Below are 18,349 nucleotides of genomic sequence, written 5' to 3' on the forward strand. Positions count from 1 at the left end.
GTGGCCCTGCTCAGCAGTCCCAGGCCCAGACAACCTTTAGGGACACGTGTCCTGCTGGCTCCGAGCCAGCGCTCCATGCAGTGTGGCTGCTGGGGAGTGAGGGTCCAGCCTTGGAACCGTTGGCAGTGTGGCGGGGCGTGTGCCAGGACTGACCCAGGGTTGGCGACGCCCTCCCCCACGCCCTGCCGCTTGCACTCTTTGTGGGGCCCAGACTTGCCCTGTGTGTGTGTCCCAGCACGAGGCCCTTCCCCCATCTTAGAGAGACAGCTGAGCTTGGCTCCTCTTGCAAGTGGCCCTGTAAACAGCTGTGATCAATGTAATTATAATGTGTCAGTTTAAGGACTTATGAGGGAAAGAAGTTGTCAGGAGGCAAGGGGAGATCTTCTGTTTGCAGGTGGAGTGAAGGGGAGAACTGTGCCCCACTGTGGGAGGGGCCACCCTGGATGGTGGAAATGGGTTGCTGGCTGGGGTGCAGGGCTCTGTGCTGGCCCCCAAGTGGGCATTAGGGAGGGGGTGGGGTGGGGTCCGCTGCCCTCCTGCTAAATGCCCAGTGTTCAGAGCCCAGCTCCCACCCCCTGGAGTCCCCCCCGCCCACCCTTGCCTTCCAGACTCAGTTTTCTCACCTGTAAAATGGGATAGCTGTGCCTACCCCAAGCTGTTAGCGGTTAAGCGCCTGGTGAAAACTTGACTCTCAATGAGCAGAGGCTGCTCCTATGGGGGGGCGGTGTGGAGACAAGGCCACAGTGGCGCGCGGCTCTCCCGTCCTCACAGCGGGGAGAGATGGTTCTGTTTGAAGTTGGCTCCTGTCTAAGGGGGGGACCCTGCTCGGGGTCCTCCAAACTCGGAGGGCAGGGGACAGTCGTGTTTGTGGCTGTCTCGGAGTTTGTTTCTGTGGTCACTCAACACTCAGGGATGGACAGAGGGGCCTGGCCCAGGCCGAGGGTCCTCACAGTGTCACCAGGCCAGGTCTGCTGCCTACCGCCAGCTCTTCGTCCGTCATGGGTCCTGTGGCAGTTCTCCACATAGGTGGTGAAAATGGTGCGGTTATGTAGAGAGTGACAGGGGCTGAGTTTGAGGCACACGCTTGAGTGAGGCCTGGGGGCTGGGGGACCTCATTTAAACTGCTCTCCTGCTTGGGCCACCACCACCTATCAGATAAGGGCAGGGCAGGCCACTGGAGGGGGCCAGGCCCAGCATGTGCTCCTGGGGCGATGGGCCGGCGCAGGTGGGCATCCGGAAGGGCTGCCTCCTCTGGGGTCCAGCTCTTCCTTAGGATGTGGGTGACCCTGGGGGATTTCTGGGCAGTCACAGCCCTGTGACCTCAGCACTGTGTGGCCTTGGGCCAGTCACTCAACCTCTCTGAGACTCAGCCCCACATAGGTGAAACCTCACTCTGGGGAGACCAGGTGGTGGGGTATGGAAGCCAAGAGCTGAGGGGTGATGAGGGTGCCACGTGGGAATCGGGAGCACCTGGGTCTGGCTGGTGGGGGGAAGGTGTGGCTTCTCAGGGGCGGGGCGGGGGTTGCCTCTCCTGCTGGAAGGCTCTGAGGCAGGGAGCTGCCCTTGTTTCTTACCCTCTCCGGCCCCGGGGGGACTGGGTACAGCCCAGGCCCTCAGCAGGTGCCTGCCAGGTGTAGGCCTCAGTCAGAGCTCTGCAGTCCTGAGCCTGGGGGCCTGGAGCTTCTGAGGACCCCGTGGGGCAGGTAGTGGACCAACCCCTCCCTGATCCCATGGCCCTCTCTGTCCCTCTGTTTCTTAATCTGTAGGTGGGTATTACTGTGGTGTCCCCTCCTGAGGGTCACGTGTGGGTGACTGGAGCGCTGGGTGAGGGTCAGTCCCCAGGGAGCACCACTCAAGGCTGACCCTGGGGCAGGGGTCACCGTGGACCATTTGGCGGGACCTGGAGTTTGGGGAAGCTCGTGGAAGACAAGGCAGCCCCCAGCCTCTCGGTCACATGCTGCTGCCTGCCCGCATCCTCGTCCTGCGCCTGGCCCCCCTGGGAGCCGGCTCACCAGCGTTAATGTGTGCGAGGTGCCGGCTCAGGGCTGGGCATGCCCGGGCCTTAGGGTGAAGGTGTCGCTGGGGAACAGGGCGCAGGGAGGGCATTCCGGCTGGGCCTGGTCTATCCTGCACGGGGACAGGTGCGCTTGGGGACTTGAGGACTGAGAGGGCCCCAGGAACGGGCTTTTGCAGCCCTGGGGGTCCCTGTCTCTGGCTGACGGACACGTGCTGGCAGTGGTTCTTGAACTTGGTGGCCCACCGCTCGCTGGCTGCTGCCCACGGGGCCTAGCTGAAGGCAGATGCTGCCTGACACAACCCGCCCCCCGTCCCCTCCATCAGGCCCTCCCCAGATCGACTCAGGCTGGGGAGAGAGGGCCGTCAAGGGCCGGAGTGTTACTCCCTCCCCGCGCCCCGAGAAAGGCTGGCCCCAGGGTGGAAGCTGTGGCTCTGGGGCTGAGTCTGGGGGTGTGGGCCAGCTCAGGCAGGAGGGAGGCCACAGTCCTCCCCTGGGCAGTTTCTTTGCATTCTAGCACATTCTCCAGCCTATGCTCTTCTCACAAAGGAGCTGCTTCTCCCTCACGCAGGGTAGCTTTACATGCGCCGGTGCCCGGGCTCACGCAGGCACTCGCACACGTGAACACACATGAATGCACGCATGCTCACAGATGCCTTCACCTGTGTGCGAGCCTGGGCTGGGCCGTGGGCGCTGTGGTCTCCTGCGGGGGGTGGTCAAGGTCATGGCTGAGGGGAGCCAGACCCCCGCCCCACCCTTGGCCCTCAGCCTCACCCCTGCTCTCATTTCAGTTGATGGGCTGAGTCACCGGGTCCCGGTGGCCTGAGGCTTGAGGAGCCTGGAGCCGTCCCTCTCGGTGGCTGGCCCTGAAGGACTGCCCCACTGTCACCCGGCCACCTGCAGTCACTGCCCTTGAGCAGGTCCGCCCATTCTCCATCCTCCTCCCTGTTCTGCACCTTCCCCAGGTCAAGGGCTCATGGGTGGAATAGCATCCCCCCAAATTCACGTCCACCTGGATCCTCAGGATGGGACCTTGTTTGTAAATAGGGCATTTGGAGCTGTAATAAGTTAAGATGAAGCCATCCTGGATTAAGGTGGCTTAATTCCATGGCTGGGTCCTTACAAGAGAGCAGGGGGAGATTCAGGAGGGAGGAGGATGTCCCATGCCACATGACAATGGAGGCAAAGCTGGGCTGATGCAGCCACGAGCCAAGGAAGGCCTGGGGCCTCCAACAGCTGGAAGAGGCAGGAAGGGCTGTGCCCCGGAACCTCTGGAGGGAGTGTGGCCCTCATGCAGGACGTCCGGCCTCTAGAACGTCAGACACTCCATGTGCGTTAAGGCCCCAGTTTGTGGCACGTTGCGATACCTGCCCCAGGACACTCCTGCAGGGCGGCTCTGAGCCCCACGGGGCCTCATCTGGGGCCGAGCCTGCCTCTGCCTTGATGCCAGCCTCCATCTCCTCTGTGTAAACTGGGACAGCCCTACCCATCTGGACATGTCTTAGGAGGAAAGCAAGGTAACACGTGTGCAGGCGCCTCAGAACACGCGAGTTCACTGGACCGCAGTGAAAGGAAGGCAGCTGTGGCCCAGGCCAGTAGCCCTCATCTGGGCACCTTGGGGCCTCGCTCTCGGCGTCCAGCTGCGTCTTGCAGAGGAGCCAGCACCAGCAGGACAGGCGGCCCGTGGCCTCCCCTGCCCCGGCAGAGGAAGCCGGCAGAGGAAATGAGGGCAGCGGACGCCGGGCCAGAGCCAGCTCCCAGGCAGCCTGTCTGGCCTGTCGCAGTAGGCAGCGTCCCCGCCGGGTCCCTGCCTTCCTCTGCCAGTGTCAGCCTGAGGGGCAGGGGCCAGGGTGCCCTGGGGTCAGGGAAGGTCTGCTGAGGGTGACTCTGGAGTTAGCAGTTGGAGCCGCGCGGGAGCGGCCGCCAGAGCTAGGTATGTGGGGGTTTCTGGGAGGGTGTGGGCTCTCCCACTGCCAGCCCTGGGGCCGGGCATGAGCGGACAGGGGCTCGTACTCGCGAGGTCCCCAGCCCCTGCTCTGGCTCTGCCAGAGGAAGTGGCAGGACAGGAATGGGCAGGGCCAGGGCACTGGGTGGTTCTGGGCAGCCTGGGGGTCACTTGCTACAGAGGGTGTGTGAGGTGGGGCAGCAGGATGCTGGCTGGCATCTGGAGGCTGGGGTGGGTCCCCGGTCGCCTCTCATGGTGGGATATGGCAGGTGGTCGCTTGTAGAGGGATGTGTGGTGACTGTGTAATGGGCTGGTGGCTGTCTGCGTGGAGCTGCCTGTAGTCCCGGGCAGGTGGTTCGGCTCCACTTGCTGTGAGGCCCACCTGGCTGTCCGGGCACCCCCCTGGGAAGAAGGAATCCTGCTTTTGGGGGACGTCACCCGCACAGGATGCTCATAGGAAGGAGTCTGGCTGGGCGCGCTCGGCCTCATGCCCGAGGTCACTCCTTGTTGACAGTGAAACGGCAGGTTCTCTGCCCAGCCGTCGACAGATACTGCCTTCTGCCCAGCTCCAGGCATCCCAACGCCGTCTCTTCCCTCTTTTTCTGACAGCTTTATTGAGATATGATTCACGTACCGTATGATTCATCCATTTCAAGTGTACACTTCAGTGCTTTTTACTGTATGTACAGAAGTGTGCAGCCGTCACCACTGTTCCAGAACACTTTTGTCCCCCTCGTGCTAGCCGCACACCCACCGGCAGCCCCTCATGTGCTTCCTGTCTCTGGAGATCGCCTGTCTCTGGAGATCGCCTGTCTGGACATTTCCTACCTGCAGGCGTGCAGCTCAGGTGTGTCTGTGTCTCTCTCCATGGGCCCTCCGTTTTCTATCACTGGAACATAGGGAGTGGGCCTGGGTCTGGGGGCAGCTTTCGTGGATGCTGAGGGCTGGGCCACCACACGCAGGCCCCTGCCCAGCACTCAGCATTGAGGCCCTGCTCCTGCAGGGCCACAGCGTGGCTCGCCTTTTCTGCTGCCTGACGCCCTGGGTGCCTTTCTGGGGGCTTGTTGGCCATTTGAAGTCGTCTTCTGGGATTCCCCGTGTGAGCCAGGCCTGCCCGGCTGTGGGTGGTATTTATATGTTCTGGAACTGAGGTCAGAGGTGTGCATCAGGGCTGATGCTTTCACACCTTAGCCGTCTCACTGGTCTGGGGCAGGGTATGCAGGCACCGCTGGGGCGAGTCTTTCCTGATCCCCGTGCTCAGTGGCATCAGGTTGGTGGCTTGAGACGGGCTGTGGTGGGAGAATTTGCGCCCCAGGAGCCTGCAAAGCCTCCACGTCAGAAACCTCCTCCGTCTCTTTCTTCCAGAGAGCCGGTTGTTAAGCATTACCAGCAAACCAGGGGTGTAGGCCAGCTTGTTAATCCCAGGAAGCCGCCTGGAATCCTTTTGGCATGAGGCAGGCGTCCTCAAGAGGCAGTTTCTGGCCCCTGGGGATGAATGACCCAGAGGGATGGTCGTGCCCCTCTTGGGCCACTCAGCCCTGGAGGGAGCCCCTGGCTGGGGCCTGCTCAGGGAGGGCGGGGCCTGCTCAGGGAGGGCGGGGCCAGGGCTTGCACAGTCCTGCCCCTGGCTGAGGCCGCACCTGACCTGAGCCCTGCCCCTGCTGCCCCAGCCCACCTCACCCCACTCTCTGCCCGCACTGGGTTCCAGGCAGAAACTTGGAGGCCAGGATGGCAGGAAGTTCTGGGCTTGGGCTGCCCTCCCACCCCTCAGCAGCTGGTGCTGGAGTGGGAGCCAGTGCATCGGATTCTGCTTTATTTTTCCTTCTTGTGATGGGCGGCCCTGCAAGTCCTGTCTGAAACTGACTGGCTGCAGTGCTTCCTGGGTCTAGCCGTGCATCTGTAGGTTTTCTCCTGGGTGGATCTGAGCCTGGCTGCCTCTGGCCTCTGCACAGCTGCTCCCCCGATGCTCCCCCGCCCATGCTTGTGAGAGGGACTCATTCATCCAGCTCAGTACCCCTCGGGTCGACCCCGTGCCCAGCAGGTGTCAGGGCAGGGTCCTCAGATGAACAGGGTGGGCAGAGGGGGTAACCCTCAAGCCCCTGCAGGGAGTGGGGGCCGAGGGACGTGCAAGCCGTGGAGGGACCGGCAGACGGAGGCTGGGGGCCAATGAGAGGCCGTTTGTGTAGGGGAGATGGTGTCAGTGGGAGCGGCCCCGGGAGCGGAGAGACGGGACTGCAGTGCCCGTGTTTCCCTGTTCTCACCCAGCCACCCCCCACCCAACCACTCCTGCTGTGTGCCTTGGGCTGCTCGGTCACCAGGGCTTGGGGGGCCAGGGCTGAGGACATCCTGCGTGCCCACCCTGCCCCAGGACTAGCCTTGGGGTGGGTCCTGGGGCTCCTGGGAAAGAGTCAAGGGGCCTCTGGTGGTGACCAGGCTGGCCTGTCACACGCCGGCAGAAGGGGTGTTGCTCATTGGTGCTGAGCTCGGGGCACACACGGCGACTGTGTTTATGCCCAGCGCTGGTCCTGGCCTGAGGGGGACCGGGCTGGGTGTCCAAACCCATACTGCCAGCACGTCTCCTGGCGTGAGAGGTGTGAGAGCGCGTGCACGTGGGTGGGTGTGATGTGTGTGCTGGGAGTGTGTGAGTGTGAGCATGTGTGCAGGGGTCTGAGTGGGGGTGAGGATGTGGGGGGAGTGTGTGTGTGGGAGTGGGTGAGCACACGTGTAAACATACGAGTGCACCTGTGTGAGGACGTGGGGATGTGTGTGTGAGTGTGTCCCCTCTCTGGTTCTCCGGGGGGAGGCCCAGGCCCCCGGCTCTCCCCTGCCGCTGGGCAGTGAGAGCCCTCGGGCTCCCCTCTTAGGCTCTGGGTGATGGTGTAGTTCCTGACCCCCTGTGGACGGCAGGAGGGGGGATGACACCCCCTTCCGACCACACCGACCGTCCAGCCACCTGCCAAGGGTCTGCGGTCCGGGGTTGGGGAAAGAACCCTCCTGTGTAGGCGGCTGCTGTGACCCGTGTGTCCGTGGGGGCCTTGGTGGGGGGCCTCCCAGCTGCTTGTTTGTGTGTCCGTGGACTTTGCCGGGTCTAGGTCCGTCACTTCAGGTTGACACTTAAGCCGGCAGAATGGCTGCAGCCACTTAGCCGCCGGACATTTGAGCTTCGTCCCCCGGAGGCAGCGCCCTCCACCTTCCAGCCCTCCCCTCAGTCCTTGGGGTGCAAGACTGTCCAGGATGCCTGCTTGCCGGCCCCTTTCCCCCAGTGATGTCCTCGGCCCCATGCGGCCCCAACGCCATCTGTACTCCACGCTGCAGGTGCCATCCACACCTGTCTCTGTACATTAGGACATCCAGACTGCAGGTAAAGAGGTTTGGAAGGTCCTGGGGTGGGGGCAGTGGGGCGCAGCCTCCCCATGGAGACGTGCCTCGGGCCCCTCTCACCTGCCGGGGTGGAGCCTGGGCGGCCGCGGAGGTGGGGTTGCTGCACCCCTGCCCAGAGCTGCGTTCTGAGGTGGTCAGGGTGAGCCTGGTGGGGTGGCGGGCTGGGACTGAGAGCCGTCCGTGACTGCCCCACCCAGCGCCAGCTCTTGGGATGGGGGCATCCTGCAGCTGTGGCTTTCATCCTGGGAGGCCCACGGGGAGGTGGGTGTGCCGGGGCCCAAGCGACCCCTGTGTCCGAGCAATCAGGGCTCTGATATCAGTCACCAGCGTCCTTTCATTTCTCTACTTGACCTCAGAGATTTGGGGGAGGAGTGAGGACATGGGCCTGGGTCCTCCAGGATGGGGTGGGCCTGGGTCCTGCCTGGGAGGCGCCACACAAGTCCAGTGACCTGCTTCCCTTCCTCCGCCAAGAGGATTCTGTTCCTCTCCAGGGGAACTTCCATGTCTGGGCCTTTGGGCAAACATTTGCCAAGAAACTCCACCCCACGGGCCCCTCAGCGCTGGGCCCACCTTCCGGATGGTTCATGGGGGTATGAATGCCCCTCCTACTTGCCCTCTGTCCGGGGAAGCCCCAGACTCTTGCCACTTGCCCCAGCTGTGGGTTGGGAGGTGGGAGTATAAGGGACAGATGATGGGCCCCTGGAGGCCTGGGCACGCAGAGCTCTGCCCCTCGTGCTGTCCGCTCACCTCGGCCTCGTAACTCAGAGATGCCCGCCCAGGTTGCACAGCTTCTTCCTGCACAAGATCCTGTTTGCATCGCCGGGCGGGCTTGTTGGGCAGGGGCACTGGTGCCAGGATGCCCTCCGATGCCCTGCCAGGGCCCCGCCCCAGCCTGCTGGTGACCCCGGGTGTGAGCCCCTGTCGGCTGCATCCGCACCAGGCAGGCCGGTTGGGGCACTGGGAATACCAGGGGGCGTGGCTGTCTCGCTCAGAGCCAGGCTCACTGCCTGGGCTGGGCGGAGCCCCTCGGAGGGCCTGGTTGCCCCCACTGGAACCGTAGGCCAGTGGGGGCTGGGCCGGCTGTTCTGTGTCCTCATGTGGTACCGTGGTGCCGTGGGCTTCAGTGTGAGCCACAGGAGCAGATCCTCAGGGCCTCAGAGCCTGTGGCCGGCCCTGGACTAGGTGCGGTACGAGGTGGGGGCACGCAGGCAGCTGCCAGGCGCTCAGAACAGCAGTTTGGCTGTACTTGGGGTGGGTGACCCCGTGGGGGTATTCGAGGCTACTCGGCCACGGCGGGGATCTGAGACCTCCCCTCCTTCCACAGGGGAACATGTTGGGGGCCAGGAAGGGTGCTGGGCCCTGGTGGTAGGTGGGCACAGGGTGGACGAGCGGACAGGGTCCTGGCCTGTGTGTTCCTGAGTAGCAGGGGTGGGGCCGGGTTCCCCCTGACTTCCGACAGTAGGATGCAACGTCCAGTGAACATCAAGGGCCAGACGGGGCTGTAGCAGGGAGGCAGTTGGTGTTCTGGCCTCGGAGCCCCCGGCCCCCGGCAGAGATGCTGGTCGAGGAGTGGGCTCCCCATGGTGTCTGGCCGCGATGGGGGGTCGTCCAGGACCCTCACTCTTGTGGAAGTGGCCTTTGTTCCAGGAGGGTTTGGGCAGCGCCCCAAGGGAGTGGGTGAAGGATGAGGCTATGGGCGTCTGGTGCAGATTGGAAAGGGGCTCTTGGGGGGAGCAGTGAGCCAGCCAGGGGCGCATTGGGGGTGCCCGCCCATGGGGGCCGGCAGGGTTGGCACACCCCTGACCCGGTCTCCACAGGTGTCAGACCGCTTGCTTAACATCTTTGTGAATTGAGGTGAAATTCATATAACGTGAATTTAACCCCTTTAAAGTGTACGGGTCAGTAGCATTTAGTACGTTCACAGTGTTGTGCGGCCACCACCTCTCTAGTTCCAGAGCCTTTTCATCACCCCAAAAAGAAGCCCTGTGCCACTGCAGTACCCGTCCCGGCCCCTGTCCCCTGGACCCGCCTGTTCTGCACACTCCATAGGGACGGGCCGCGCAGTGCCGTGGGGGGGCCGTCGGACTCGCCCACGGCTTCTCCACCAGCTGCGCGGGGCTCCTTTTTCTTCTGCATCCTCACCAACACTGGTTCTTTTCTGCTTTAAAGATCATGGCCGTCCTAGTGGCTCAGATGGCTCACTTACTCTTCAGAGTGGCTGCTGAGCCAGGCGGCAGCACGCGGCCCCTCCCAGCAGACTGGGAGGCCGAGGCACTGGGCCTTGAGGCTGGAGGAGGCTGACTGCAAATGCTTCCTGAGTGCCGTGTGTCTCAGGCTGCTGGGGATGTTGGGACGGGGCCAGGCCGAGGGGCCAGCGAGGATGAAGGTGCAGTGGGGGAATGGCCAGCAGTGGGCAGGCAGGCAGGTAGAGGGCTCGGAGGGGGCTCATGGGTGGCGCTTTTGGAAGTTGGCTTCAGTCCCAGGTGAGGAACCGCCTGGAAACCACAGACCCCCGAGGAGGTTGGGTAGGGTCTGGGCCATGGGGTGGAGCTCACTGGCCTCAGCAGGGCTGGATGTGGGGAGGGGGCAAGAGGAATCCAGAGGCAGTTGGGGTCTCCCACTTGGGGAGGGGGTGGGAGGGACCCAGGGAGCGGGTTTGCCTTGATGGGGGACAGGAACTCCATGCTGGCTTTGGTTTGAGATGCTCCAGGACACCCAAGGGAAGGGCCAGGGCCAGGTGGATATCGGGGTCTGGGGCCCCAGAAGAAGCTGGGGACCAGGGTGGGAGCTGGGGCCCTGACGGGGTCAGGAGGGGATGTAGGCCAAGCCTGGGTCCACTTGGGAGGAGGATGGTGTCTAGCCCAGGACAGTGAAGGGGGCGGCTGAGGAGGTGGAGGGTGCAGGGGCCACCCCGGGACCCAGAGTGAGGCACAACCTGCTTTCCTTCCTGCACTCTGGCCGCGAGACGTGGCTCCACTGACCTGAGGATGGCTGGAGTCACTGACCCTTCTCTTCGCCGATCCAGGCCACCTCCACCTTCCACCTCTGTGTCCCCATTGTTTCCCTGGGGAAACCTTACTGACCTCCAGCCATGTGGCTCCCCCAGGTGGTGTTTGAGTGTGGGGTGGGGGGCAGACAGAGACCTGTGGAGACCCAGGACCCTGTGACGCCAGGACAGGATCTGGGCTCCATTCTGTTTATGGTGAGACCGTGGGGGTCTTTAAAGACGAGAGGGATGGGGTTAGGCGTGGGTGATAATTAAATAAAATTATACACATCTGACTCTCGACGTAGTACATGCTTATTGTAGAAAATATGAAAACTGCAGACGAGAAGGTATTAACTACCCAGAATTCTACCACCCAAGACAATCACTGTTCACATTTTGAGATATTTTCTTTCAGTTAGTTTTTTTTTTTTTTTTTGACATGGTTGTGATCAGGATTTATAAACAATTCTATGTCCTGCCTCTTGTTCTCAAATTTACTGAGGCATAATAGAAATAGACTAAACTGAGCATGTTTAAAGTGTTGGGTTTGATGGGTTTGGTGTACGGATATGTCAAAACTCATGAAGGATATATATTTGGGAGACCCCATGAACCCTTGACTCCGTAGTCAAATAACAAGCATTTGCTTTGAGCCCAACTGTTTCCTTGTGTATCCACTTTTTAAAATTAGCATAAAGTTGATATTTCCTCATTTATTTAAAACATCTTAAATTCACTCTCTGTGGCTTCTTTTGCAAATGTACTATTGTTTTTACGGAATCCTTTTATTGTGACTATTTAGGCTGGTTTTTACTCTTATAAACACCACTGCAGGGAACATCTCTGTGTGAAGCGATTCCTGCCTGTGATGTTAACTTGCTCCTTCCTTTGTTTTTAGTCTGGATTTGTGTGCCATCCAGGCTGCTCTCTCGTTTAAATTCCCAGACCTGGAATCGCTAGGCCTGGGAGTTGGCAGGTCTCCCAGGCCCTGCATGCATGTCTCCAAATCGCTTTCCAGAGGCTGCTCCAACTTACGCCCACCAGAGCGCCTGGGCAGCTGGTCCTGGTGTGTGGGCTTCGGCCAGACACCAGCTTCTAAGAATTCACGTGGTCGAGAAGCTGACATCGGGTGTGACATTTCGTTTCTTCTATTATGGACGAGGCTGCACATTTTCCTGTGGGCTGGTCAAATTGTATTTCCTTGTTTGTGGGCTGACTGTGTGGTGTTTGCTTGTTTCTGTTTTGGGGTCTTAATGTATTTTTTTAGTTTTTGCTGATTGTGTGCTCCCAAAAGTAGTCACATCAGTCCTTGACAAATTTTCTGTCAATCATTCGTCCTGGTTTGTTGTTTCCTTTTAATTTGGGGCTTTTATGGAACATATGTTTCTATGTGGCCAAACCCATTGATCTTTCATGATTCCTTCCGTTGCTTTTAGCTTAAAAATCCCTCTCCATTGAGAAGCCTGATATTTATCTATTTTCTTCTCAGATGCTATAATTTGACTCACTGATGTCGATCTGAAGTTATTCTGGTGTGTGGTCTGAGGCAAGACCACACGGGGCCGGGCATTCTGTGCAGGGTCTTCCGCTGAGGCCAGGCCTGGCTCTGGGCTGTGATTTCGCTCTTTACCTGTTGGCCCATCTCTGCCGCAGAACCATATGGTTTTAATGATTGTAGCTTTTGGACATGTTAAGAGTTAGAAAGGCAAGATCCCTCTCTCTGCACTTTTTCTAGTTTCTCTTGTTTAGAGCTTCATCCACTACAAGGCCATGGGTCTTGTTGATGGGTGCCTGGGAGGGGGTGAGGGAGGTGGGGTGACCCAAGTCGTGTGACAGCCCCCTGATGGACACCACTCACCTGACCTCACCCCCACTCATTGGTGGAACAAGTCACTCCTTTTACAAGAAGCCCGGCCTGGTACCTGGTTCTGTTCAGAACTGCTCCCTCCCCTCCTCACAGCTCCCCCCACAAATGGTCCATCCCCCTCCTCCCACCAGCCCCTCGGAGCCCTCCCTGGAGACGGACCGAGGCCAGGACCAGAGAGCACCAGCACCGAGGGTGGTTCACCAGAGGGATCTGCTGGGTACTGATGTCCACCCCCTTTGGGGAGCATAGGATCCGTGTCACCCCTCCCGTGTCACCTGCAGGGCCAGGCCCCCCAAAAAAGGAGCCCCTGTGAAGGGCCCTGAGACCTCCAGGTTGGGCCATGGGGGGATCTGTCCCCAAGGGACACCCAGGTCCTGTCCCTGCAGCCTCCACCCCAGCTTAAACCAGCTTCCCTCCCCCCTCCCCTTCCATGTCCATCCACTGAGGGCCATGGGTGGTGTGGCTCGTGCCCAGACCCTGACGCTGGACCCCACTCCTGCCCCCTGCTTACCCGCCCTCCCAGTGGGATCAGGCTGGTCCTGGAGAACTGGATAGGACCTGTCATGTGGCGGGTGTTACAGTCGTGTACTCGAGGGAGAGGGTGGGGGCAGAGTCCCAGAGCCAGCCCCTGGCAGGTTTTATGGGGGACTGTGGGATGTCCAGGAGGCAAGGAGGGCTTGGGGACCTGGGACTCTAGCCCTGTGGGGTCTGGAAGGAGGGTCTTCTGGCCCACCTGTCTCCCTTGGGTTCCCTACCCCAGTTGCAGGTCCCTGAGGTGATCTGGGGGACAGCAGAGAAGGTGTGGGAGGGGGGAATCCTCAAAGAATGTGTTGAACTTGAAAACGAAGCAGGAAAAGCAGGAAGGGAGAAGGGGGAGGAAGGAGGGGGAGGGGAGGGAAAGGAGGGGTGGGGACCCATTGGTGGACCCGGTGTCCCTGCCTTGGGAGGTGGTGCCTGGCTGCAGCTGTGTGGGGGGCTGTCACCCTGAAATGGCCTGCAGTTCAGACCCCCACATGTGCCTGGCCCAGTGGAGGTGGGGTGGGGCCAGAGAAGGGTGGTTCCAGGCGGGAAGCTGGGTGGTACGGGTGAGATCTGACCCATGAGGCTGGGGGGTGGGGGCGGGCTCTGTTTGCTCCTCATGAACTGGAAAGGGGCCCCTCCTGGCAGAGAAAGCGTCCACAGGAGACCCTCGGGACACAGCAGGTGCCCGGTAAGCGTGAGTTACTCTTCCTAAACGTGGCCATGCAGTTTTACCGAACGCTGTGCCTCCTTGGAAATGGCTGGGCCTTGCCCAGCAGTGCTCATCAGGCCACCGGGCTGGCCAGGAAGGCAGGGTCCCGTTCAAGCAGCAGAATTGGGCCGATGGAGCCATAGGCCTGCTGGGTCGGGGGGAAGCTGGTCGTCTCTGTCTTGTTTTCTCTGTTGCTTCTGCAGGTGGATAGAATTATTATTTTAAGAAGTATCTAACGAAACAGGGTCCACCATCAATCATCCCCACAGGAGGGCACCGCAGAGGCGGGACCTCAGAGGAGTGGCCAGGAACACGGGGTGGTTCTGGTCTACCTGCGGCTCTGGCTCAGATGCTGCGTGGGTTTTGGGATGTTGTAGGGGCTGGTGGGTGTCAGAGGTGAGCTGCTGAGCATTTGTTACCCTGGGGTGTGAATACTCCTGGGTGTCAGGGAAGATGGGACAGGCGCCTCTTGGCTCCGCACACACCACCTTTGTTGTGATGGTCGATGGATAACAGGTGTCTGTATCGTAGGACCACGTCGGCTTTCACAACCTGCGTTTTCACATAAGTGAGCTGAACTCTCAGTCCTTTCCTGTGTGAATTCATCTGATTAAAGTAGAGCCTTAATCACAACAAAAAAGAGCTCCTCTTACGCCAGAAACGTGACCCCTGCTAGTGGAGGTGGGGGTGGGCTGGCCGCTGCTCTCAGGGAGCACCACCCCAGGGACCCCCCCACCCCCACCCTGTGAGGTTTCCTTCCAGAATCCCCGGCCCAGCCCCTGCCTCTTCCAGCCCCGTAGGCTGTGGGCCCGTTGAGGGGTCTGGGCCCAGGGTTTGCCCTGTGTGCTCTCAGCCACCCACGGGCGCTGCTTCTCCCTGTCATGTCACCACCCTGTTCCCAGTGTCCTGGCTCCCTGGCCCCAGTTCTGCCCACAGAGCGGGCATGGGGCACTGGGGAGGGCAGGGAGGGGTCCTGGCCGGGGGCCCCAGGCTCCTGTCTGTTACTTCCTCACCCCAGCCCTTTGGGTGAAGACAGGCAGGCTATGTGCCTGCCCGGTGACCCTGGCTGTGGTGCCCCCGGTTGTGGGTGCCCCCCACGGCGAAAGGGGCCTTGGGGAGTGAGCCCTACAACGGTGGAGGGCTGTGTGCCAACGCCCACGGTCACTTGGCAGGAACCTAGCCCATGGCTGAGATGCTACCCATCCCCCTCCCAGTGAAGGACCACTTTGGCCACCTGCCCCTGCTTAAGGAGGCTCTAATGGGGGCCACCTGCCCCTGCTTAAGGAGCCTCTGATGGGGGCCACCTGCCCCTGCTTAAAGCAGTTCATATTGAGGCCACTTGCCCCGCCCAGGGCGGCTCGGATGGAGGAAGCTTGCAGAGCGGCTCCGGGGACGCAGGCAGCTCGGCGTCCGGGACGAGGCTCCAGGGACTGAGGAGCTCACCCCGCTGTGGGGCACACAGGACACATGGGGAGTGAGCAGACCCTGGAGACCCTGGAAGGCAGGGTCTAGAGTTCAGAAGGAGGCGGGTGTGAGCTGAAGCAGTGGGAGCCTCACCCCACGCCGTGGAGGCCACACCGCATGAGTGCCCTGCCCCCGCCTTGATGCCCCCGAGGCTTGGACACGCCGGAGGAGGTCTGCACAGCCCCAGGGCAGACCTGGACGATGAAATGGACCCTAAGAGAGAACTTGCCAGCACTCAGCAGTCCTGCCTGCCCTGCCCCGTGTGTGGTGGGCCAGCCCTCCCCCATCCCAGCTGGACAGAGATTGGCGAAGTGGGGCCTGAAGGGGCTCTGGGATCTGGGTGCCCGCGGGGGCTACGTTTCCTGCCTGGAGGTGAGCGAGTGCAGGGGCGGGGGGCTCACTGAATGGGGTACAACCAAGGGCTCGGGCTGCAGGGCCACCCTTGGCCACTCCCAGGTGACTCCCGGTGGTGTGAACTTCACCTGGGTCTGTGGGTTATTTTTATAATCTTGGCGTGCCCTCTGGGCAGGAGTATGGGGGCAGAGAGGAGCAGGTGGTGAGTGGCCGCCCTGTGGCCTCGCTGCGGGACTAGCCTTTGCCCCTGTTCCTCCTCTCCTCGCCCTCCGCTCAGCCAGCAGGAGGCCTGGGGCACCTTTTAGCCCACCCTTCACCCCTTACCTGGGGCTGAGCTGGAGTGGGAAAGGGCGGGGGGTGGGGTCTTGTGGTAGGGGGTCTGTGGTGTGTGCCAGGCCTAGCTGACATCTTGGGTTGGTGTTCCTCTGTTGCACACTCGGTGTGGGGTGGCCCCATTTCCAGATGGGGAAGCTGAGGCTCGGGGTCCCACAGCTGGTGGAGCTTCCAGCCCAGCGAGGCCCTGAGCCCCCTCCCAGCCTGGCCTGGAGCTGCCCCAGCGCAGCCTGGGGAGGGTGAGCAGGTAGCTTCTTCCCACCATGACCAGGAGCCCCCTGATACTGGCACATGGTCACAGAGACGTGCCAGCACTTGCCCGCCAGGTGCCCATCTCCTGTGGGGAGGACCACGGGGCCAGGCCCCACGGTGGTCGAGTGCCCCAGCGTGCAAGGGAGGCTTCTTGGCAGGGGATGGTCTTCCTCTGCTGAGCAGGCTCCCGTCACCTCCGGCCCCGGCACCCTCCCTTCCTGGAGCTGCACTGGGCAGCCCAGCCTGCGGCCCTTGACTATGACCTGACCTGGGAGCTGCTGCCCCCGCCAGGGCCCTCCGAGGCGGTGCCTGTCCATGCGTGGCCACTGTGCTCTGTGGGGCTGGGCAGTAGCTGTGGGTGCCGTGAGGGTCTGGCCTTCCCTTCTGCTTTGGGGGCAGGGTCTGGGGGCAGGGATGGAACCTCTGGTGACAGTGCTGCAGAAATGGGTCCCGGAGGCATTGGGTGGACAGAAACACCCGTGGAGGCCTAGGGTCCCCCGAGTGGGGCCCAGGCCAGGCACGGCCAGCCAGCAGGGCAGTACCTCAGGGGACCCTCCTGTCACAGGGTGTTAGCTGAGGCCATGTGCCACGATGCTGGTGGGTCCCAAGTGCAGTAGCCCCAAGCTTGGACCCCCGGGTGGCATGCACCCCTCTGAGCCAGCCACCAGCCGCACAAGCGGGGCGTTTGTTCCCCACATCCAGGGGCCTGGTGCCTGGTACCCAGCCCTGCAGCCCCCAGACCTTGGCTTCAGTTCTGGAGCCCCTCACGGTTACAGAAGGGGGCTGGCACGGTGATGTATGCGCTGGGCTTCATGGCCATGTCCAGGGGCTGGTGTTCTGATCCTTTCTCACCTGCCCAGAGTCTACAGGAAGGCTCTCCCCGCTGAACCCTTGGACATAAAACGGCCAGAGAGTGCCACCTGGTGGGCGGTGAGGAACCCCCCCCCCCCCCCCCCCCCCGACCTGTGTCTCACTGCCAAGCTGCCCTCCTGCGGGCTGTGTAGTTGTTCCCCAGGCCAAGGGTAGAGCGGCAGGCGTCTGGGCTTGGGGTACGGTTGGAAGTGGGCCTTCCCGTGCTGGGCTCGCATGGGGCTGACGGTCACGGTAGGGTGAGTGGCCACAGAGAGGTGAAGGGCTCGGAGTTTGGGAGCAAAGCCGTGGCTGGATGCTCTGCTGCAGAGGTGAACGGCCTGAGGTTTGTTTGAATGGGTTTTTCATTTCTGAAACAAACAACAAAGCCATTTGCAACTTTTGTCTTCCCGGGCACTCGTGGTGTCATTCTGGTGTGTGAGTGGCCTGGTACTGGGGGGATGGTTTCGGGGTCACCGCTGCCAGGCCCCCTCAGTGGACAGAGCATGGAAGGACATGTGTGCAGGTGCACGAGTACAGACACACAGGTCAGTGCCTGTGCGCTATAGGTGTGCCAGGTGCCCATACGCTGGGGTCATGCAGGCACCGCCACCCGCCGCGGGCACCTCCGGCTCTTCCCCATCCTGCACTGGCTCCAGTATGTTGCTTATTTGCTCTGCGGAACCAAATACCCACCTGAGGCTGCTCTGCCCCCTCCTCGTGGCCCCACTGCCCCAGCGTCAAACCTGATGGGCTTCTGCGCCCTTTGTGGTCCTGGCACTGTTCTCTTTCCTCCATCAGTGAACACAGGCTTATTGGTGTTTCCAGGCCCTGAGTGTTCCTCTAGCCCTTGACACAGAGAGCATCCCTGGGCTGTCACAACTCTCACTGAGGTTGTCAAAAGAATGAAACGAGGTGCTGACCCCTCTTGCCCTCTGGGAAGAGGTGGGGTGTGAATGGGACCCCATATGGGCCTCTCAGACTGTTAGTGGGCGCCGATCCTAAGGGCACGAGCGGGACCTTCCCCGTAGGCATCTTTGGTGGATGGTGGAGGAGCAGGGAGCCAGGAGTCAGGAGTGGGTCTACCCAGGCCCCCAGGCACCAGCCCTGTCGGTGTTTGGGTGCATCTATAACTTCCTTGAGCCTCAATTTTCTTACCTCTAAAGTGGGCACAATGATACCTCCTGAGCAGGCCTGTCGGGGGGACTGGAAGAGAGGGTATGTGTGCGTGCGTACATAGTGTGTGTGCCCCCGTGTGTGTGTTCGTTCACGCTGTGTTGATACAACAGGTGTCTCTGCCAGACACTGGTCTGTTTCAGGAGTTCACGGCCAGCAGGGCCCAGGCTGTAGGTGCCGGCCTGCGGGCTCAGAGAAGGGCTCCGGGAGCCAGAGCTGGAGGTGCTGAGGGCGTTGGTGGCTCCCTCCTGGGGGTGGCCAGGGTGCAGTGAGTGAGTGATGCCCATGTGTGGGCAGGGGGTGAGCGGCCCCTGTGCGGCCTTGGGATCTGGGGGTGACACTGGAGGGGACAGGTCCGTCTGACACCGAGGGGCTGTTGGAACCCTCCTTCTCCCACCAGGATCATCCTCTGACCGTGGAGGGCAGGGCAGGGGCTCCCTGGGGACCGAGAGCAGTCGCCTAGCTTCTGACACGGACCTCCGTGTCCTCGTCTG

The 18,349-nt window shown here is 61.5% G+C and overlaps 1 protein-coding gene across 4 annotated transcripts in view; it reads left to right on the forward strand.

Annotated features, from left to right (window-relative positions):
• Nucleotides 1-18,349, forward strand: part of AATK (apoptosis associated tyrosine kinase) — a 42,699-nt gene that overhangs the window by 1,368 nt on the left and 22,982 nt on the right. Inside the window, exon 1 of one of the 4 annotated variants that reach the window (XM_067715158.1) lies at nt 3,513-3,531. The exons of 1 other annotated variant lie outside the window; for it this stretch is intronic. The gene's annotated coding sequence lies outside the window, so the exon portion shown is untranslated. Of the gene's footprint in view, nt 1-3,512; nt 3,532-3,813; nt 3,948-18,349 lie in introns of those variants that run through there. 2 more of the 4 variants (XM_067715161.1, XM_067715156.1) reach the window with 2 other exon arrangements.

Source organism: Pseudorca crassidens, chromosome 19, assembly GCF_039906515.1.
Source record: "Pseudorca crassidens isolate mPseCra1 chromosome 19, mPseCra1.hap1, whole genome shotgun sequence".
Lineage (NCBI taxonomy): Eukaryota > Metazoa > Chordata > Mammalia > Artiodactyla > Delphinidae > Pseudorca > Pseudorca crassidens.